The 24,666-nt window shown below is 37.1% G+C and overlaps 1 protein-coding gene across 1 annotated transcript in view; it reads right to left on the minus strand.

Moving 5' to 3' along the window:
- LOC135081916 (dystrophin-like) overlaps positions 1-24,666 on the minus strand; it is a 284,223-nt gene that overhangs the window by 252,136 nt on the left and 7,421 nt on the right. The window lies entirely within an intron of this gene.

Genomic DNA, 24,666 nt, shown 5'->3' on the forward strand with positions numbered 1-24,666 from the left:
AAAAAGGTACCTATTTGACGGTTAATTTTCGAAGGTTAATTTTATGTTAAGTTAATTTTACGTTCATGTTGAGTAGTCTAGGATGGTAAATATCTGCCCTGTAAGTGCCTAATCACTCTCGCCTTTAAAGGGGCCCGGATTATAGTGTTAGGGAAAGACAGCAGAAAATTAGTTTATATAATTAAAAAAATCAAAATCAAATAAATTGTTCCATACGAGTTGCCCTAATGCCTACATTAATAGCGCAAAACTATATTTACTACCTATCTACTAACTTGTAGATAAATTTTCATGTTCATCCGCACTAACATTCTTTCCCTATGGGATTGAAACTCGCAACCGCACTCATATCAAAACCTATACGAGTATACCACGTAGCTTGCAATGTACCGGCCTAAATCCGGGTAATAAGTAGTTTCATTTTAGAACAATTAATGCGCAAAACGTAATGGTCCATAAACCGTTTCATTACGGTTCTAAATATTATTTCTGGGAAAATCGATCGCATACCATATTTGACTGTTGAGATTCCATCTCTGGTGAAGCGAGGTGGTTTATAATTCATAGGCTGGGTGTTTGAGTATTTATTCCTGCATTGTTTAGTGTTTTTAATACAAAAGAGAGAAAAAAGGAATTATACTTTGAGTGCTATGATTAAAATAACACTGTTGCTTGAAAGATGAAGATTTTAGCGACACCTCGGGAGAAAAAAATGATTGAGCCATTTGAGTCTATTAAAAGATTCAGGCGCTCAATTTGTTATTGATAAAAAAATCTTCTCTTTTTTCGCTTGACACAAGTGGCACGTGTAGTCTAAACTAAGATGAAATACTAAGAAAAATGTTTACTTTATAAAGTTTTAGACAAACGCTTTCAAGATATTAAAATAAAACTGTACTTTTATATCGTGGATCCCGTTTTACCTTCTTAGGAGTATAATTTTGCAAAATCCCGTCTACGAGTATTTATTCTTAAAGGAGGGCCCCATGTAAAATTTGAGACTCCTAGCACTTGTTGTTTCTGAGATTTCATGATGAGTGAGTCAGTCAATGAGTGACCTTTCGCTTTTATAAATATAGATGAATACTACCGTACTTCACGTAGTGATAATACGTGCGATTATGCTACAAAAATATATAGTCATATGTCCAAATACCTGTGCATGACACACAATATGTTCTAAAGTTCAAGAAACAAGGCACTAAGTCAAAAAGTTCCAGTATTTTACAGTTAAAAGTAACTTCGCTTCGCCGCAGCGGTGCGGCATTCCCGATATCCTGGACACAGCACGATATTTAACAGGAGTCACGTGTGCCAACCCCGGGGGCACCCACAGATATTATTTCACAATTCCACTAATACGATTTCATATTGAAAAGGCAAGAATGCCGAATAACGGGCGAGATGTACGGCGCAATTTTCCAGTTTTAAAGCTAGTGTACTTTAACACTGCCAAGAATTGAACGAATTTAATTTTAAAGGAATCACAGTTGTGAAAAAATGAAAATAGAAGAGCTTCGTGATATTTCTTTATGTAACACTTCGAAAGTTGTTCATAAAAATGTAGAATATGAAACACGTAAGTTTACTTTTTAATGCGACATGGGGTTTTTAAACGCTATATGGGGTTGGAATAGGGTAGTTAAACGTCAATTAATCGACTATACTTTTGTCTAATACGCTTGTATGACGCCACTCATTTGCTCAAACAGTAATTCCCACTACATGTCACATCAACCTACGACTATGTTTTTAAAGAAAACGTCTAAAGATGAGTAATAAAACTTATCACGACGCTCAACTGAACACTAAAATCTTGACAAAACTACTGAAAACAAAGTAATTTGCAGTCCCAAGTTAAGAATTTCATATCTCAAGCTTTCATACAATTTAATGGTACTCAACTGCTGGCTCTATTGTTCAGACAGTTTTTTCAAACTACGAAAGTAAGGCTTTAGTTACAATTGCTTGATTCAAATAAGAGCATGTTCGTGCTTCTAAATCCTTATAAGAAAGCGATTAAGGAAGCATGAAACATTGGCATCAACCAGAGTAAAAAAAGAATAGCAAAAAAAATATGTATAATATAAAATTAAAAAATAACCACTATTTACTTCATTCGGTATCCAATAAAGATTTGATTGTTAGTACTTTAAGTAATTTAATTGCAAGTTGTAATAACGTTTTGTTTGCAAGACAGTACTTTTCTGTAAAGTCAGCTTCAAATACATAGTTCGTGACACTCAAAGTTGCCAAAAACTTCGCAAAACGTCTTTGCGAAAATTGGAATAAATTGTTAGTCAACTTTTTGGCTACTTTGGATGTCACGGACTATTTGCATCGACAAATATCTACTAATTATTGATATTCCGTTACTAAATTGATATTTACTGTGCCTTCTGTTACTGTCATAAAACTACTCCATCTGGTCCCATATGGTGTACCCTCAGCCTTATTCTTAGCAAAAACTCCAGTGGATTTTTTCACAAAGAGCGTTATAAATCTGTATGACAGATCGCTTCAGCGGTTCGGTGCTCGCCCGGGACATTTAATTAATGCTAATTAATGTACTCGGTCCGGGCCACGGTTTGTCAAATGAGTTTAGTTGAGATAGTTTTAAATTGTTTGTTGGTTACTTAGTCCAGTCAATGAATGCCTTAACGACGGTGTAGAGAGAAATCCGTGGAACACAATTTCTGACCTCGGGACTTTATTTAGCCTAGTTAGGTGGTGAACATAGCAAAAGTCCCCGCCCTTAGCTCTTGAGCCGGCGGGGAGAGGGGGGGTTTAAAGGTACCACTTTTCGGTTTTTCGCTTAATCCTCGGAAACTATGCGTCCTAGTGATATGACTACTATGAACCAAAAAAAGCTTATTCAATTTGCTACAGGTGAGACCGTCAGGTTTTTCTATATCTTGTATAGTTTTTGCGGCATCTGCTCTAGAAGGTCTGTAAAATCGGAAATTTTATTGTTGTCTTACATGTTCCTTTCAGGAGAAAATCGACTAAATCAACATTGAGCAAACACTATAGACATGCGGGAGCATGTTAAGCCTACTTCCATGGAGGGGACTGCACCGTGCGTATATTTAGACGAACTAATTAGAGCCACTTTTGACTCCTCATCATTCAAAAACTACTGTGCATTAACACTTGAAATTTGGCTCATGTATTGAGACTTGCAAGATATACATCAGCTTCAAATTTCATAAATATACCTCAAACGGTTATTTAGGTATTGACGTTCAAAAATCGATATTTAGAGCACTACTATCTATCTATCACATGTGAAATGTTAAAATTTACTGGTTTTTTATTTGTTCCTTTGTATTTACATAACTACCTTTCTGGATGCCAAATTTGAACCTTCGAGGTCATCTGGAAGTGGTTAGAATTTGGTCTATAGGTCAGACATGTAGATTTTTGGATGTCAATATCTAAAGAACCGTTTGAGGTATATTTATGAAATTTGAAACTGATGTAAATCTTGCAAGTCTCAACACATGAGCCAAATTTGAAGTGTTAATGCACAGTAGTTTTTGAGTGATGAGGAGTCAAAAGTGGCTCAAAGTGATTCGTCTAAATATACGCACGGTGTAGTCCCCTCGCTGGAACTAGGCTTAACATGCTCCCGCATGTCTAGAATGATTGCTCAATGTTGATTTAGTTGATTTTCTCCTGATGGGAACATGTAAGACAAAAATAAAATTTCCAATATTACAGACCTTCTAGAGCAGATGCCGCGAAAACTATACAATTTATAGAAAAACTTGTTTATCTCATCTGTAGCAAATTGAATATGCTTTTTTTGGTTCAAAGTAGTCATGTCACTAGGACGCATAGTTTCCGAGGATTAAGCGAAAAACCGAAAAGTGGCACCTTTAAACCCCCCTCTCCCCGCCGGCTCAAGGGCTAAGGGCGGGGACTTTTGCTATGTTCACCTCCTAACTAGTCTAAATAAAGTCCTGAAGTCAGAAATTGTGTTCTACAGTTTTCCATCTATAATGCTTTATTGACTGGACTAACTGGAGAAAAATTGCTTTGGAGAAAAATGAGTGAGTTTACAGAGCTTTATAAAGAACTTAGACACTAGTGATGTACTAGTATATCTACCTAGTTTACAAGTTATATTTATGTGTGAGCATTAATTAAAAGTTATGCTATTAAATAATTAAACTCTTTAACAATGTGATATTTCACAATAAGCCTATTTGAAACTGTCCCCAACTATTTTAATGAAATGTCCGGATAATCCGTTACAGCAATAAAACCTCTCCCGCCGTTAACAATAACATAGCAAACTACCATAACAAAATCATAACAGACATAACTTTGACACTTAACTATAAGAAACTTTTCCCATGTTAGCTAGTGATTGCTCGTGGCTTCGCTCATGCGAAAGTTTGTCACAAATAACCCTCCTTCTGGCGCAGTCGCGTAAATACAGGGGAGGTTGATCCATAGATATAAATTTAAGATTTCTTAAATTCGGGGTGGTTACCGTTTACTGTTTTACTATTAAATTTTTAAGTTCGTTGTTCGTTGTAACGAAGAATTTTTTTTAGTAATTGTGGGATTTTTTTAAAAGCCAAGATCTGAATCAGATTTTGAAATAATTTAGAAATTTAATCTTAATAAGTTCTTTAATGTATTAAGGAAATTATCAGACAAAAAATGGACAGTCTGCTCGTTTGCCTCCTGTTCCATATAAAAAAAAAGATAGAAAGTATTTATTTGTCTTAAAACAGGTTACATTATAGTTTTAATACTATTTAATATGCAAAAAAAAAATGTCTTTTATAAAACCTTCAACAACAAACTTTAAGGGCGTGGTCTTAAGTACGGTCAAAATCAGTTCAGTCGTTTGAGTTAGACTAACATTTACACTTTTCTGCTGTTCCAACATTCATCCCTTTAACTTACCCCGCAATTTGACCCTTATATCCAAAGCTATAAACCACAGAATCCTCTCCACGTCTGGATAATGGCCAGAAAGAGCTCCCAGAACCTGAATGTCGGCGTCAAGTCGCTAATTTCTGAGAGACTTTAAAACTGAACAAAATAGAGAAAAGACGGTGCTTTTAGTGAGGACGCTGGGGGCTTTTACAACGCAAGATCAATTACGGTATTTCAACAAAGGTATTAAATAAGATGGATTGGTTTACTAAAAACATTGAAAATTTAGCACTATTCAATGGGAATATTGTCTGAAGCTAAAACGGATGTTATAGTAAGTTATACCTAAAAACTTCAACTCCAATTAAAACCCAACGTTCTTTACTACAAAGTAACCTTTTTCAATAGCTATAAATAATTTTCTACTCTCAAAATACTTTACATAGTCCTGAAAATCAAACTAGTTTTCTTTTTATATTTTTGACTGCTTGAATTTACGTCCCTAACCTCGACTGCTATACAATACAAATTTTATTTCATACAAACCTTAGTCGCGTTTTGAAATCAAAGTAATTAAAAGTATGACGATTGAATGCTGTCGTGCTAGCTATATCAGCAGTAACCCTATTTTTTGGCAAAACTATAATGAGCTCTATTTCAGATAATCTGACAGGAGTTTTTTATTAAACAGCAAAATATTGGAGTTACTGCTGATACTTATCGCTAGCACGGCAGAATGGTAGTCTCAACTATCCAGTCGCACAGTGTAAATACCGCGAAATCTAATAAATACCATCACACCCTCCCACCCCTAATTGCAGCGGGACACAACGCAGACTGTTTTCCGAGAGGCACAAACACGGCGCGACATGTTGACTCTGGCTGTGCTGTGTGCCATTTCCTAACTATTGCAAGCTTAACTTGATTCAATACGATAGTGCGTTTTTGTAATTAACCGATTTCAAAAAAAGTAAGAGGTTCTATGTATTTTTTATCAAAGCTTTTGACGGTGGTTCAAAGGTACCTTGAATTGATTTGTCGATTATAGAGATTTCTTTTGTTCTGCTTGGGATTTCTAGAATAAATTATTCGGTTTTCCGAAAGGCACGCCAGGTGTTTATAACTGACACCAGTGCATCTAAAAATCTTAATGATAGAAAAAATGTGCATTAGGAAAGTAAACCTTACATACATTGTTACCTAGTTTGTTTGAATAGAAACGCTTTAATGCAAACATTGCATAGACAAATACCATGACAAAACATTCATAAGATTTATCATTTTTAGCACGACCCAGAAAACCTATGTAATCTCTCTCACCCCTGCTCAAAACCATCAAAAGCATCAAACTTCCATCAGATTTAGAAACAAATTCCAAATCATAATCACAAATTCAACTACACAATCACAAAACGAGTTTGATAAAACTTACTGAATGAACCCAAATATTTGCCCAATCTCCGAACCATAAACAAGTTCCGTTTGCCTAACCCGAAGTACCTAATAAAATAAATTATACAAGCTGTTGAACTCCAGCTTACTTATACAACTTATATAACTCACAGACGTTGTATGAGTGCGCCTTAATGCGTGCTTTTGTTTTTTATATCTCTTTTGGAAAATATTTTGGGCAATAACACTAATATATGAAGGTTTAGAAAGAATAACGATAAAAAGAAATACTTTTCGAATGGCTCTCCTTCTCTTTTATAGTGGCGAGATAAGGTAATGTCGAAGAAATAAACTAACGGTGATATGTTTTGTCATTTGCAAAGAAAATGACAGCTTATCTTTTGCATTTTAATGTTACTGGTAAAGCCTGGTCCGTGAGCACGTAGAATTTTGTCCAATGACCCCAAGCTAACCATCCTTATCGCTCGCGTGTAATTATATTGCTGTCGCGACTGTGCGACGGGCGCCCGCAGTGAGTGTGCGAGCGCGACAGCAGCATAATTCGCGCGAGCGATAAGGATGGGTAGCTTGGGGTCATTGGACAAAATTCTACGTGCTCACGGACCAGGCTTTAGGTACTTAGGGTTTTTTAATTTGGTAGGGGATTTGTACTAAAAGTTATCTAATAAAAGGGATCGCTCGACTAATATTAAAATGTTTATATAGCATTTTAATGTGCGGGAAAAGATGAGGAAAGATTGCTGACTACGCCGTAGTAGTTACTACGAGGCACGTAGTGTCGTAGCGCGTAGATTCGTAGCTTACGGACTACGAGAACTTCGTAGCGTTGTAGCAAGCCCGCTTCATAATTCCTTTAAAATTGTGTAAGTTTATTAAAGTTTTGTAATAATAATAATATTAGCCACTTAAATTAATTTTGCTTACAATGGGATATAAACCCATAACCAACAAGATCATGTGGTTGCAACACGAACCAGTTATATTCTTTTCAAGTTACAAAATCATGTCATTTAAAGAGCTTAGGGCTGATTTTTCAATCGTCAGATATCTTTTAACTGAAGAATAACCTTGTCATATTGACATACTGAAGCTGTCAATGTGCCAAACTTATTCACCAGTTAAAAGTTATCTGACGATTAAAAATTCAGCCCTTAATCAGAGATTTAGATCAATCCACTTTTAAACTACCTCAATTTAAAAATAAACTCAATCTACCAAGGTAAACCACGCTCAAAGCAACTTCAGTCGAAACTCACATAATCATCATTCTAATATGTATACACTTTTCGCGGTGTTTCAGTAATTTTTCATATCGAAACAAAAGCGAGAGGAAACGGGGTCAAGAGAAGCCGGCTCACAATATGGGAGGGGAGGCCGGGGCTCACCTCATAATTGGTACCTGTATCGAAAGTATGTTGAGCTTGGAAATGGCGAGATGAAATTTTTCAAAGTAGAGATTTTACGGACTGAAAGTTTGAAATTATTAAATTCTTTCAGCTATTGCTTACACATGTTCACTTTCAGTCTTTGAACCATACAAAGTTATTCTTGTACACTATTTTAAGAAAGTTTTTAAATAAAAAGGATAATGATTTTATACCACATACCTTACACAAAATACACCGAAATAGTTTCAAGGCAATTTATAAATAAGCACCTACTCGTCCTAGGTAAGTGCATACAAGTATATGGGGTGGCAACATGCAACGGACACTATGGTGACATTGCAGTCACATCTTACTGGATAAAAATAAAACCAATAGCAGTTTAGAGTTCGCATGGAAATAATTTTCCTAACGAAGACGTGTTTATCGATATCCCTTAAGTACTCCATCCAGAATCATTTTATGTAATACATATATTTCAAAAGAACATTGACACTCCCTAATGCGTACATAATCGTGAGATGAGAATGTTTTTATATGAGTTCAATGATCGGATAACTAGTCCCAATTCAAGCTGACATGATACAAATCATTCAAAAGAAGATTGATACCACTTTCTTCACACGTCTCAAGTATTAAGATTATATCGTTTGCGAACATTCAAAAGAGATGTTGTAGAAAATGTACAATAGACGAAGAGCTAGTGAACGCCAGACCTACGTAATTTTATAAAAGCTGAAAGTTTGTCTGATTTTTATGTATAATATTTGGGCAATAATTAGAAGTAGTTTCCCCAACAGCCAGACAGTTTTGACAGTTCCAACTCCTTGCCAGACAGTTTTTTTAGGGTAGCTACCAAAGCCACGATGACCCAAACTTCATAATTCACCAACATTATATCCTATATTGGGAGCATATGCTGACAAACTTTCAGCTTTTATAAAATGACGTAGGTCTGGCGTTCACTAGCTCTTAGTCTACAGTATCGTTAACGAAAATAACTATCAAATGTTTTATCTGAGCTGAAAACTTCAAATATAGTCGGCGTTAGATGAAATTGGCAATCTTGGGAACAAATAAAATAGACTAAAGTTTATGCAAAATCGACTATGACTCTTGTGATGCGAATCATATTTGATGGAAATAAAATAACATTGATCTCAATGTTACAGATGGAAGAGTTATATCCTTATGTAACGTAATGTAAACAAACAAAGTTATACAAGTTGGTTTCGAAGTCCCGGAAATTAAATGGCGAAATACTTGTCAAATATTATACAAATCCAATACCAATTTGCACTGTAAACACGAAACACTAAAATTGCTTTGGCTAGGAATGCTTCTGTGTTTCAAACGAGTTTCACCTTTACGAGTCAGTTTCACACGGATTTCAAAGCTTTTTGGGAGATTATTGTTAACGACACAAATAGGTCGTCAACTAAACTTTAAGAGTAAGTTACCCAAATAGGTAATGTGAATGGTGTCACATACTTCATGTACGTAGAATAGATCATTTCAGTCTTGAATTAAGATTTTTGTTGAATATACAGTACCTACACTATGTACTACTATACAGAGGTCGGGGCAATGAACTTACTTTGAGAACTTATTCAACTAAAGATACACAATTTCCCTAAATCCCAGTATGTGTCATTTGGGCTCTAAACTAAAAACTAGTTAAGTTTACAAACACATAGCGCCAACTTTGGAGATACTTATTACGGCGGCGCCGAGAGTGCGACATTATTTAGCTAGTTGCGAACATTATCCAACTTTATGGGGAATCATTAACACTCCGCTTAGTCTTTTGTGCGAAAATTAATTATCAAATGTAGCCTTCGTGCCAAAGTTTTGATACCAAAGACGAGTGATGAAATATTATTGTGCAATTTTGTGAATAGATTATAAACGTGCCAAGGAAATAACGTGAAAATGTACACAGAGCGTTCTATCACTAAAGCTACGGAATAACAGAGAATTTCTTGTTCCATGAAACAATATTAGCATAACACTTTGAGATAATAAAGCAAAGCATGAAACTTAATGGAGTCGAAATTCATCAAGTGAAATTCTAAGATCTAATGATAATAAAGTCAAAAGTTTGTTCTGAAGCAAGATTATTTTCAAAGCTTTTGTTCAAAATTACGCCGAAAAGCTATATAAAACGCTAGTTTGTTAACTCAGCAGTGTGAAGCTGAAATGAATGAAATTATTTCAATTTTAAAACGCGAGCCTCACAATTCATATTTCATGTTCAAGTTTCTAATGCTAACGCCAAGTTAAAGTAAAGAATCCGAGAGAAAAGTTTTACACTTTTAAGCGGATTAAAACAAAATCCTTCGTTTGCGACGTTTTGTCAAACTTACTCCATCACCGGGTGAAATATCCCACTCGGGGAGATTATTGAATAAGACCTTTGTAAACATTATGAATTTGAGCAAGAAACATGATTGAACCTCGCGAAGTTTGGGCGGCATACTTCGGAAGTGAACACAAGCTATTTGCATTATCCTTCAGAACAACACGAATTCATCAAATTGAGCACTTTAGAAAATTATAAACACCTGCTTCGGAGCGCCCACCTGTGAGAATCTCTCTTGAGCGTCGAGGATCTCGATGAAGAGGGACAGCTTGTGGTCCATGATCGGGAAGCCGTTCCGGGGCTGCTGCAGCAGGTGCCGGACGGCCTCGCGCACGGCGGCCGGCGTGCTGGGCGTACCGGGCGTGCCCAGCGATACGTGCGGCCCCATCAGGTTCGACAGCCCGTGGAAGGTGGCGGAGGTCTTGGGCGGGTTCTGTGGCCCGCCGGGCAGCGACAGCCGGCGGGAGGTGGACGGCGGCACGGCGCCGTAGCCGTTCGTCATGATCGCAGGTCTTTGCAACTGGTAATCACTTTGCGAGGACGGTAAACTGTAGTTGGCGCGCGGGAGCGTGGCCATGGTGGCGGAGACGGGTCGCGGCCGGCGCGGCACCGGCTGCAGCAGCGGCACGGCGGGCCAGTCGTCCTCGACGGTGGAGATGGAGTGCGGCCGGCGCGGCTGGACCACGGGCGGCCGCGGCGCGACCACGCTGTGCGGCCGGCGCGGCCGCGGCGGCGTGTAGGGGCTGAAGGCGCCGAAATCGTCGCGGAGCGGGGACGGGCCGGGGCGCGTGGGCTCGGGCGCCGGCGGCGGTGGGTCTTCCCAGCGCGGCCAGGCCAGCGCCAGCGAGTCGGGCTTGCGGGGCGGCGCGGGCCGCAGCCGAGCCGCCCCCTCCGTCATGGCGGCGGCTGGCAGGGTCACATGACGCGGGCGTAGCGCGCGCCCGCCGTCGGTCGACTGGCGGACGGCGCTCTGCAGCGGCCGACGCAGTCGTGTTTTCGTTTTTCAGAGGTTTGTTTTCAGTGCGTGCGGGTTAGTTTTTGCTGAATAAATTGTGTAATCGCGTTTTTGGACGTGATTGTTGCAACTGTTTTCGGTTGCGAGTAACGGTTTAACTTATTTTGTATGTTTTGGTTACAGTTTCAGACTTTTGTTATGATTATTCCCGATGTTATTTTAGATAAATGGATTAGGTTTTCGATGGATCTAAAAGTTTATTCTGTTTTCGTAGTGCGGAACAATGTAAGTAAGGATTGTAAAGATAGTTTGGGAGCAATTTTGTAAAAGAATACAAGTTAAATGGAAATGTAAAGTTTTTGCTGTTTCTTTCGAGAAATAAAAGTCAGAGAAAATAGTGAATATCAAAATAAAATCAAAAGTTCTATGAGCTTCAGAGCTTATAACGGAATAGTTTATGTATATTTCCATGAAAGCTTCAGATTTAAGTTTTGAGGAAAATTGTTTACGACTCAGTAATAATTTGTTTTATTGTTTTCGTGCAATAAAACATGAGTAATACAATAATTACAGATACGAAAGTACCTAAAATACCTAGTTTCCCGTGATTTCAAATACTAAAACCCGCAAGAAATTAGTATGCACATCAAGCGGCAGTTCTTTTGCGGCGGACAGTTGAACTTTTAACATTTCTATTCGACTTTTCACGGAACTTTCCAAGCTTAAAAGCTAAATCTGGCTTACATGGAGAGACATTATACTAAATTACGTGAGTACTGTTGCATTCGTAATGAGTAGCATTAGTTGTAATTTACTCAAAACCATAGTTTTGAATTCGTTAAATGCATCATAACGCATTTAACGAATTCAAAACTTTTTGGTGCGTTTTATATGCGAATGCTGAAGTGAAAATTAAAATTTAGAGTAAACTTTTATGCTACAGAGCAAGTAAAATACTGGTTATAACGTAATAATATTTCAAAGAAACTACTATGAGTATGAATAGTGAGATATAAAACTGATATTTGGCAGCAGGGTAAAAAGGCTCAGTTGTGCAGCTTTGGCGGTAATGAAAATAAGGCTAACTGATATTGAAATGGAAAGATTAGGATACTTTAATTACTTTCATAGTTTAATGTCATTGAAACTATCTCGCCTTACAAAAAAGAGTAGTACGTACAATTTATTGTCGTGGCCCTTGTGAAGTTGCTAATAAATGTACAAGTTTGATTGTTACTAAAAAACTAATTTTAATACGCTTTCCCATTTAGTAAGTTTCCCTTCCTATCAACAATTTCCCAGACTCGCCATTATGCAGCTAAATCACACGAACGGGGTCTGATTCTGAAATACGGTCGATCTATATCGAGCGTTCGTAAATCACGTTTACTACCGAATAGCCACTCTAGTAGTGAGCGGTAAAAATTACAACCATTTTATAGCGTGCTAGATATATTACATAGTATTTGCTATGACTTTTAGTGTACCTAATGTTGGAAGAAACAAGCACAAACTTAAATTTTTACTCAATTTGATACTTTCTTAAAATGAATATCAGCTGTTGTTGTTGGTTCCAATCCCGGGCAGGAGCAAGAACCAAATCCATCTAAGTTTACAGTAATTTAAATTAAATAAATTGGTTTATTATTGTTTGTTGTATCGCATTCGTATTCATCATCATCGTCATCATCATTATTTCAGTCATAGGACATCCACTGCTGAACATAGGCCTCCCCCAATAATTTCCACAATGGCCGGTTGGTGGCGTCCTGCATCCACTGCCTTCATGCTACCTTTATGAGGTCATCAGTCCACCTTGCGGGTGGACGTCTTACGCTATGCTTTCCGGTACGTAACTTCCACTCCAGAACCTTACTGCCCCATCGGCCATCAGTATCGGTATTCGTTTTGTCATATTATTATCTATTTTTTTAAGATGGAAAAGATCTGGTAGACAAAGATTTTACGTGTTCATAAAGTGGCACATAAAAACCATGTCATTTATTTAAAGATAAGTCACCTTTTCAGTCCAGAAATGAAGGCTCGTAAATATGTTAAAACTGAAACTATCCACGACATGAAACTGGATAAAATCCATTGTCTACTTAAGTATTCATTAATCCGTCCTAATTAACTTCATAAATTCCAAGACTAAAAATTTAACCCGTTCGTTTACGAGCATTTGACTCTCCGATAAAATTCAATTATTCCAAATTTGGCTCTACAAGAACTATAAATAAGTGTGTTTTGACGTCTGTTGCTGCATAAGGCAATCAGATAAAACGTTTCAAGTGCGCGCGATTGTTTAACCATTTCGGGCTATTTTCGGCCTAAGTGCTGGTAGCAAGTGGTTAAGAGATTGGAATGCACGCAGCAGTTAGTATTGCCGTGTTTGGTTATTTTGTTGTGATCTGTAAATGGGTAGAGTTTTGAAACTTTCGTTGAAATAGATCGTGTCAAAAAAGTGGTAAATATTTGGCCAGTCAAATTGGAATACCTATATTTGAGGTTAGTTCAAATTGACATTCAAAACGTGAATGCATTTTTCATAGTAAGTATGACAAGACTGTCAAATTATATGACTTCTCAAAGGAATCTCGAGTAGGTACACTGTGTAAATTAAAGTAAGGAACGCATCAGTTTCGCATAATTTACTGCAAAAAACATGAGCATCTGTGACTTCCAAGTAAAAGGTTATACACTTATAAACGTAAAGTTTAGATTGATATTTACGGTTTCTTAGAACAGCTCGTCTTTGAATTGAACACAGCGAAGTGAACGTGCAGAAAACTAGGTAACCTAGAAATTTATTTAATTTCGTGTAGTCAGTAGGTACTAACTTTCAAACCACCAATTTCACAAGTTGACAGGTATTGTATTGTTGGTTTTTGGGCCTTCATTCTATTGATCTATTGACAGGTAGGCCCTATTTAATTTCTTATATGCCTCCATCATCCAGTCATGTCAGTTTTCAGTCAGTAAGACCACAAAACTGATTAAAAAATTGGCTGCTTCTTCTCAATCACTATAACTGAGTAATAATTTATGTAAAAGTAGCCAAAGTAAACTGTTCCGCGTAACTGTACCTACTTATGTTACGCGGAACAGTTTACCTTCTACAATTTTCCAAAACTATTCCACGGGCAAAGCCACAGTCAAAGGCTAGCCCTAAACAAACTGGGGGTCTCAGATCAAAGGCGGGGTTCCGTAATCCTTAATACAATATTAGTCGGCAAGACGCAATTTTCATATGGACGTATAAATCAATTTGGCGAGCCGTCGGCGGCGGTCCACTGGGCATGATTCTTGTAGTGTAGTGATGGGGCTGTGTTCGGATATAAAAGGTTATCGATAAAGGTCTTTACATTTCATTACCTAAGTGAAACTACATTATTTAAACTTTCACAACTTCATCCATCCACTAGTGATTATTCTGTAGGTGTTTTGAAATTTACTGATTAACACAAACATTCATCATCATTATTTCAGCACAGGACGTCCACTGCTTAAATAGGCGGGACCTCGCTTGCTAGAAATACAAGTTATCTCTACATATCTCAAAATTATGACTGTTAAATTTGTCCTAAAGTTATAAATAAATAACTCTTATGCCGGATAGTTATTTCATATTATTATTATTTCTTATATATAAAAATACAGTCATCTATCGACACATCAATCCCTAAGCGCCCATCCCACCACTACATGTTCCACGCGACCGCACTCCGGCCCAAACATCGTCGGACACAATTGCGTCGAACGCCCCGGGGGCACATCACTAGCGAACGCTCACATCACTAACCGATACACTTAATTGAGTGAGGTTCGGCGAGAAACCCGCGTGTGGGAAGGAAAACACTTATGTTTTAATTGTGGGATTGGATTGGGATATGGAATTATTATTGTATGTGGGAATATTGGAGTATACTCAGGTTATTACTGAAAAAGTGCTGAACCAAAATGGGTAGATTCTGCATCTCAAATACTGCATGTATTTCACTCTTTTTTACTGGCACTTCTCTCTTTTTTACTGAAATAAAATGAAAGTGCAAGGTTTAAAACAATTTTTTCATGGAATTCTGCAATCAGTGCGTAATAACAATCTTCTTCTATCCTATGTAATGATTCTTATTGTGTCAGACTTTAGGAGTCACTTAATAATCTTGATAATTCAGTTATTTATTTATCATATATTAATTTTAGGCTAGGATTATTTTGATAAATACTTTTTTATGCATGTTGAATGACTTATCCCATGCGACACTAACGGAATAGTTTCGAATAAAAAAAAATCCATATTTTGAACGCATCTTACGGCCGAAGGCATCAACATAACTAAAACGTCTTTGTGACCTCTTTATAAAAATAGGAGCAGTACGCTTCCCTATACTGTCGTCTTTTATAGGAAGTATTTTAAGGTATGCCAACTCAATTACTCAACAATAGCCCTAAATGTCAGTCTGATTGCGCACAAAAAGGCATATCTTAGACGTGATGATTATTAATTAAATAATAACCCTTTCTGCGGAACGCTGGCAACCCTAGCAGCCCTGGCACTTGCGTTTGGCCGCTTTTACAAGAGAAATGTAATTAGATGTCTTCGGCGATCTTGAGTTAGATTGATTACGGGAGGTAGTGATGGGCCGATCGGATATTTCGGATATGGTAATAGTACTGGTTAAAAATGTTTCTACTTTTTGGTCAGTTTACAAAATGTGTTGAATAATATGATAGAAACACTATAATAGAAACACTTTTAAAGTAACTACAGAAACATTTAATTTTGTGACTTAGTCTGTATTATGTTACACCTTGTATGCCGTACAAAACAAGAATTTACTGAAAATATACTTAGCAATAAGACTTGTTTTGCTGGAAACCGATCTCTTCGAGGCCGAGAAAAGTTTATTGAAATAAAATACCTCACGAAATATCAAGTTAAGGATCAGCTCTTATATAAAAAACTGTGTTATAACATCACCGCTACGTACGTCTATCTCAGAAATTGAATTTAAGATCTTCAGACTTTTGAACTACGCGAAGGCGAAGTAAACATGCAAATCATGAAGTGCACACATTAAGGCTGGGTTACACCATCTTACTTTGACTTTAACAAACGTCAAAAATCTGTCAAACTCCATACAAAATACGCCGGTTATCGTTATACTTACGGTCAAAGTTAGGTGGTGCAACTCAGCCTAATAATATTTTTGATAAATCTATGGACAAGATTGACATAAAACTAGATTTTGCCGTATCTCACTATCTACAAATCAATCTCAGTTCGCCTTCACAACACTATCCCGTGTCCATTTAGTTCACAATCACCGATAGAACAAACCCAAACATTTTCCAACTGATGATCTTTATCTCCGAACTAATTTAACGGATATTCCATTAACCCTCCCACCACTAACGGCCAGAAAGGGTTGCTGTTTCGGACAGAGTACACATTGTAATTGGGCCCGTACCGACTGATTCGATGGGTGCCACAGTACACAATATGGTCAGTAGCTTTATATCGTACGAGAAAATCACACTATAAGAGCACGACCCTTTCGCACGACTAGAAAGCCAATAGGATTCGGTCTTTAGGTATAGTAGCACAGAATAATTTATAGTAGGTAATTTGAAATCTCTCAAACCTTAAAATTCAATACTTTCTTATACATAAGTATACCCACGAAAAATATCAATCAAATAATTGACAAATTCTTCACAACCGTCTTAAACTCAACTCAAATATTCTTCGTCCACTGCTGGACAAAGGCGCATCCAGGCACCTACCGCGACCTTCACCAGATCGTCGGTCCACCTAGTGGGGGGCCTGCCCACGCCTCGTTTTCCAGCTCGTGGTCGCCACTATATTCTTATTTTGCTAAAAGTATTATGACGAGACCAGTTTTCTAATAGCAAATTCAATAGCAAGTGATCTCAATGCATAAATTCAACGTGTATTAAAAACAATGTGTGACATGTAATACCTACATCACATATTCATATTGAACTTACTGAGCTCATTTGTGTCGTGGTTTAAACCAAAGTTGATTACATAGTCTGATTAGCGGTGTGATTAGTTGATTAATTTGTTGACACACGGCCGTGTGTGGCGCTCATTGAATTAGCATAATTACTTAGGGATCATTTAGGAATCAGTTTAAGAAGATTCCTTTACTTAAACACCTACCTACAGTTATTTTAAATTACATAAGATCAGGTAGGTAAATAAACTACAGGCCATACGCATCGGCCAGTGGGTACGCGCAAAGCATTTCCCGATGGAAAAAAAAGATATATAAATCCAAAAAAAATATTTTTAAGTCATATGATAGAACGAATCGAGACACAATAGTAATTAATTGTTATCGCGATCTCATGCAACCGTTTAGGAGCGAGCTAGAATAAGTTTTTGCCAACATCTTTTCGTGCTTTTAAAAGCACCTTAAGACGATTTATAGGTAACAACATCCGATCTAATCCATAGATTATTCCACAGCACAAACGTTTTACCGTTTCGCAACAATTATTTGCACTCAGCCGCTCATCTGAGGCTCATTGTATCAGCAGCACGTATAACTGAAGCACTACACCGTCTTTCGCGCGTCGTATTTCAGCGCTAAGTGAACAGGGAGGGAACTAGGGGGCAAGGGGGGCAGGGGGGTGGGGGGGTAGTGTTTATGCGCTATAACACCTGGACAAAGGACTCGCTAATGACTTTTTGATGCTAGCATTTTTAGTGTGTAATTAGTATTTGAGGTTTATGTGAGCATGAAATAAGTTATCCTAAATGCTGGATGGACATTCAAGATTATTAATTTCTCAGGAAATGTTGAAACTTATTTTCCACTTTACATATTTTATTAATATAAATTAGCCGTTTAACTGGCTGGCACATACATGAATAATAACTAATGTAGACTTAAGTTGTAATATTTTATCTAGACTCTAAGTTAAGTAGTTAAATACTTTAGATGTAGAATTGTTTGTTCCGAAATTTTCCAGTATTTAACATCCAAATAACTTTGTTTATGTCTTTTGTGAATTTTCCGCAAGGGTTGACGAAGCGTCGTTAATTCATTCAAAACTCTGCCAAATTAAAACACAAATGAACGTCATAAATTACCGCCATTAAAAGTCACTCAAAAAACTTTTTAAAAAGACACCGTAAATAAGTTGATTATAGGTCACGAGAAACATTTTCCTCTCGGATGAGTTTATTAAAAAAATCTCCCAAAGAGTGCTCGGAGTGACTAATTAAACGGCGGGCTGATTTCTAATGAATTTTTCACGGGCCCGACGAGTTTGAGGAAAAATTAAAGGGTGGCGACGCGGAAGAAAACGGCAGGGGCGGACTTAGGTTGGGTTGGGGCCCGCTGTTGTTCAGTAAGCGAAACTTTAAGATACGAAATGAATGTTTAAAATAAAGCTAGAGAATGAATTTAGAAATGTATTTCTTTAAACTCGGGTTTTTCTTGGTTATCCAAAAAATTATCGCTATCCACCTAATGAAGATTTTGAGATGTTTTACCGTTACTTATTTGACCTTACAATTATTGCAGTGTCAATGAATATTTGGCTGTGTAGTTGTGTTTAGATGATTTTTGATCTAATTACAGCCAATCATATTCAAAACACAGAGCCCCTGTGTCCCCTAGGTGCACACCTGCCCCCGATGATCTGTACCGAACGGTGCGATAACTGCGCGCTAATACCCCGCGCTTTCTGCCAGTGCACCCGGGTGGAAACTTACAATTTATTGGCGTGATGCTGGAAAAATAGCCAGGGCCGGGGGCGGGCCCCGATCCGGGAACGATAACCGGACGAGGGTTGAAATTATTGCAAGGTGGTAATTGGTTTCGCGCATTTGTTTTCTTTCTTTTTAATAAGTTCACTTCTTGGAACCACCGAGCAAACCCAAAGTTGGTCATAATAATTTTATCTAATTGTTTTACCTACTTTTTTCATAACAATTAAAAAAGAGTTACTTACCTGGCATTTAATATAAGGAAAGCTGACTTCAAATTATTTAAAGATGCGAGCAAGTTTCTTCGCTTCTATAAGTCACAAAAAATCAAGATTATAGAACTACAAAACGTTTATGTATTCATTTCAGCATTTAAAATATTAGACCCACGATTCCTTTTCAAATAAAGATGCAAATGCTTTTTCACAAACGGCTCAGTAGTGCCGCACCTGTCAAGCCCGGTAACAAATTTTCCGGCTCTTTTTTGCTTGAAAAAAATAACAACACAAGTTTCCCTAAACTTAATAATACGAAATCACAGGTGCGTCCAACGCCCGCGCCGGTATTAATATTTGACGCAACTGTCAGGGATACGGTGCCCAAAATGTGAAATACGGCGGGATTTACCGGTTATTTGTTTCCAAGTGTAAGTAGAAGTTTTGTTATTATGAGGCTCTGATACAAGGTGTAACGGTTTGGGGAAAATTGAGTCGGACGGAGTAGAATTAGGGCCCAGAATTGTTGTAAATAAAAATCTTGGTCATGGTAAAAATTAAAGCTTGTGAATTTTACCGCCTACTTTATTTTCAGTTTGGCCCTAAGGTTTCCGCGACCTTTACCAGATCGTCGGTCCACCTAGTAGGAAGCCTGCCCACGCTACGTCTTCCAGCCCGTGGTCGCCACTCGAGAACTTTTCTGCCCCAACGGCCATCGTCTCTACGAGCTATGTGCCCCGCCCACTGCCATTTGATTTTAGCAATTGCGGTTCTCCTGCGGATCCCCTCATTTCTGATTCGATCACGCAGGGAAACTCCAAGCATGGCCCGCTCCAGAACTCCAAGCATGGCCCTAAGGTTGACTGGAGGAAAATGCCGAAAGGCATTTTAAGTCCGCCTTATGTACACTGTTTTATATGCATTCAAGTTTAAAATAAATAAAATAAATTTTTAATAGACGGCTTCTTAGAAAAACACCTTCTGAGAGTTCGACATTGGAGTTGTGCTTTACAATTACACAAAATCTATTTATAAATTATTATGGCAACGCGATTGCATTGAGTTTGAAGGTGTTAAGGTCGTAAAAAATGAGAAATCATTCCAAAGTGCCTCCACGCACAAAAAATAACTATCTTGGAAGTAAATAACATTGGAACTTTTCACTACATTCAAACACTAGTTCGATTTTACACTCTACAAGAAAAGTTAAACAAAATGTTTAAAAAGGCTTTGGAAAGCAGTTTTATTTCCCAGCACAAATAAATCGTTGCAGCATTTTAACGCCCAAGTGAGTTTTAAATGTGTCAACAAGATTTTTGGTCTACATTTTCCGAAGGGGAATACTATAATTCATTCTGCTTTACGGATTTTATTTACATAAGAGAATTGGGTACTTAAATTTAAATTAAATTTTAATAAACAATACCTACATGATATTTTTTTCAACGAAGAAGCTCTTGACCTGCATCTCACCTAATAATGGATAGTGATGATCAGGCCGAAGGTGGAAGTGAGCCTCATTGGAAATTTTACATAAATAAGCTGGAAAAACCAACTTCCCATATTTTAATTATTAATTGACCGAGTTTCTTGCGCTGCTTCTTCTCAGCACTGGCCCATTTATTGTCCCGAAGTAGTGGTAGGGTTAACACTGGGACGTGTAAAAGTGCTTTTTAAACGCCTATTTGCAAAAAGAAATTAGTTTTATGAGTTTTTTAATTGTTTAATGCTCAAACCAAGTCTATTATTAAACTAGACAAATACTGAAAAAGTATTAAAACCAATTTAATTTAAAATTAAAAGTTGCTGATCTATATTGGAAAACTTTAGCGTTTTAAAAAGAAGTAAGTATAGTAATGCTATGCAGAAAGAAGGTTGTGTAGAGCTAAATAATTTATCTTCAAATGTCCTGAAAAGCCACGATATTTGCTCACTGTAGTTTACCGAAGGTATAATATGCGCATTATGTATGAGGCATTCGATGCCCAACCGCTTTTCGGGCCCTTATGCTTATTCGCCTATTAAGCAAAACACAAACACGGCCTACCCACAGAACGTTAGGTTATTCGGAGTTCGAAATATAGAAAACATGTTTTTGCACTTGTAAGAGTCGAATGTCTAGGACGCAAACGTCGTAAAAATTAATTCTGATGTTCATAGTTATGGTAGTAGTACTTAATATTAATAGAAAAAATCAGTTAAACATTTCAATTAAGTAAATTCTCTATTGCTCAGTTGGCAGAGCAATCGTCCGGCAAGTAAAAGGTCATGGTGTTGAGTCCCACTGGCTATGGGCAATTGTTTTTGTGTAAAATGATTGTTGACAGTAATAATAGTAGGTACTTATATTATTCTTTGGTAATATTAAGAATAAAAACGATGAAGAAGACTTTGTTTACCTATTAATTCTAGGGTACGCATTTTTAAACGTTACCTTTAGGACTGTCACCTGCTTTGAAATGATGCTCAGTATAGTACAATTGTCACAGAGTAAATAACACAGACTTACCCACTACATACTGCCTAATTGGACTTACCTGTAACACAAGAAAAAAATCTCATTAATAAACTAAAATATAAAAAAATATAGACTACACTGAAAAGCTTTAGAAAAATCTGAAAAATAAAAGCTAAAGGATGGACGAAATAAAGGTTGAATACACTTTTTAAAAGTAAAATTTTAAATGGAAGTAATGAAACAAGTTTTAACAGCTTTGAATAGTATTAAATAGCTTCTGCGCGGTAGTTTTAAATTGGCTCAAGTTGTTTCAAGCCGCTCGACTTTCCCTGCACTTTAGGTAGAAACTATAATAAAGTTATACATGGTTATACTCTCATACATAGTTAAGAGGTGTGGGGCGTGGACAATTTGTATGGGACACTGGGCCTTTTCGCGGTTTTATACAAACTTCGCACACACCGCGCCCTTCCATGCAGTAATATGAATAGATATGTATGCAAAAATCACTTAACGTAACATTTAGCTGTAAGTTTTCCTAAGAAAGGTAAAATAAAGAAATAAATAAACAAACTATAATCATACGAAGTCTTATAATTATTATATTACAGATATCTCTATGAAAACCACTAAGATATCAACAGTCTATGGTAGGTTTTGAAGATACTTTTAATTGAGCATGAATGGACTGCTGTTTCTGTATTTCATCTATTTATATTCTTTGCTAGAGCTAGCTCAAAATAGGCAATGCAATGGATCGATGCCTACTCCGTTTTATTGAAGCTGAAAAAATTAGAACACTATTCCAACTAAATAAATGCTTTGAAGTTTGGAATCAATTTTTTATTAGGTGGACTTTTAGATAAACTCTAGCGTTATTTTGCTACCAATATAAATCGCAATGTAACTAAGGTTTACTATGAGCAGTTACGCAATATCAGTCAAAGATTAACAAAACATCATGCTGAATTATTTATACTATTATTAACTGCACAAAGATGTTTTCTCGAAAAACTTAAGCATTCCCACGAAATTGAGCATACTTAGTCCCAAGAATATTGTAGCTAATACGCACTGATGGGAGAATTTTCAGAATCAAATGAGTAGTTCTAGAGATCACCTAGCACAAACATACATTAGCCTCAGAATTATACGATTAAACATATTATTATACGCAATTGCCACATAGCAATAAATTCGGCAAAACGCGGTGTTTACCGTTGTTTAAATTGAAAAAAGGCTCGCAATGAAAAGTATTCATTTTGTCAAAAATATTGCCTCCATCTGCTTTCATCAAGGAGGGTATTTCGAGAATTCATCTTCACTGCGGAATTATTACAATTTGGGATACGTCCGCTTTGCATTCAACTTAATGCCTTAACCCTTGTTGCTTTGTTAAATACACTGACAGATTAATCATGAGCAAAATAATTTCAAACTAAAAATACACAATGTAAATTAACAGCAATCTAACTTACATAATAAAAAAAAAGTGTCTAAATAAACCAGTGGTTCTTAACCTTTAAGTCACGAGGGACCATTTTACCAAATTTCTATCTTGTCAGGGACCACTTCTTTTTTTTTTTTAAATCCTATGAAATGGGACGTCGATTTCTCGCCCACTGTGCGGAGTTTGCTATGTGTTTACTCGACTCATCACGTCACTTGTTTATTACGATGTCTTCGTGGACCACTAGGAATGCCTCCAGGGACCACTAGTGGTCCGCGGACCACCGGTTAAGAACCACTGAAATAAACCAAAGGACCCCAAAGTTCACATTTCATTTTTTCAGCACGTAAGTACGCTTTTTTGAACTATTATCTACCTTTTGAACTTTTAAGTTATGGCACTATAAATGTCCTCGATTTGATTTAATGAAAGTACTTAAATAGGTACCACGAGTGACACCAAAAAAATGAGCACCTTATCTTATGAATGCTTACTGACTGACCTACTCACTCATCACGAAATCTTAGAAACTACAAGTGCTAGGAGTCTCAAATTTTGCATGGGGGTTCATTTTAGAACGTAGGTGCTCACTAAGACGGGATTTTGAAAAATTCAACCCCTAAAGGAGTAAAACGGGGTCTACGCGTACGAAGTCGCGGGCTGCCGCTAGTTTCAAATAATAACCAAGCTGTTCACTTTTATCACCTAAACTAGATTTAATTTTATACCAACCAAGACGTATCGCTGCCAACCTCGACGTCCTGTCCTATCTCCACAGCATTTAGGAAATATGAAACCCAAAGCGGCATGGCTCACTTCTGCGGTCTAAAACTGTTATTACGGACCCCCTTCCCCCTAGACCCAAACCGAAACAACTTCGAACTTAACGCGAAGTAAACACACGAACTTCGACGGCGCTCGAATACATCGCGCGAATAAACTGTGGTCCATCATAAAAATGTCTTTGCGTTTGTTGAGTGAAAAAATATTGTTCGAAGTACGCATTAGGGTGGGGTAAGGGTGGTATAATATTTTTTTGAGAATTTAAAAACGAGAATTTCGTCTTCTCTCGATTTGTTAATAACGAGAACTCGGGGATTAAAAAGTAGGAATAAGATTTAGGATTCAATGGATTTGTACCTAACGTTCTTATTAGCAGAACAGAGTAAGATAATGGTAATAAAAGAGTTAAATGAGTGACGGAAAGTATCATGGCAATACTAGGCAATGACTACTATGGTAATGACGAAAAATATATGACACTTATTGATCAAATTGCCAAGTAACCTACATTTACATTTACCTCCTGTCACATAAAAAAAAAAATACATTATTATCAGGAATTAAATAAAATTAGTTTGCTGACCATATATATAGAATCGACCCTCTTTTCTTATGTTTCTCCTGGCGGAAAAGAATAATCGATTTAATTTTAATGAAAAACTGTGCTAAGTGCTTAAGTTTTGTACAACTAAAGCCCTCTAGTGAAAAATTTACTTGCACAAAACTAGATCTGCTAGTTCTTAAATAAATTACAGTACTTAGTTTGAGCTTAAAAATATAGATGGCAGTAAAACAGTAAACTAAAAAACAACCCCAAAACAAACCCATGGAAATACTACTACCGCCATCTGTGAGAGGGAAGCGCAAGTTCCTTCTTACACGTCTCAGTAGTGCATGAATACTGAATGAAATCAGTGCCATCTGTGTTGGGGTAGCGAAAACATTTCTTGAACAGGACATACCGCGGCGCGGTGTGGTAATAAATTAAATGGCACTATTATGCCT

Source organism: Ostrinia nubilalis, chromosome 20 (genome assembly GCF_963855985.1).
Source record: "Ostrinia nubilalis chromosome 20, ilOstNubi1.1, whole genome shotgun sequence".
Classification (NCBI taxonomy): Eukaryota; Metazoa; Arthropoda; class Insecta; order Lepidoptera; family Crambidae; genus Ostrinia; species Ostrinia nubilalis.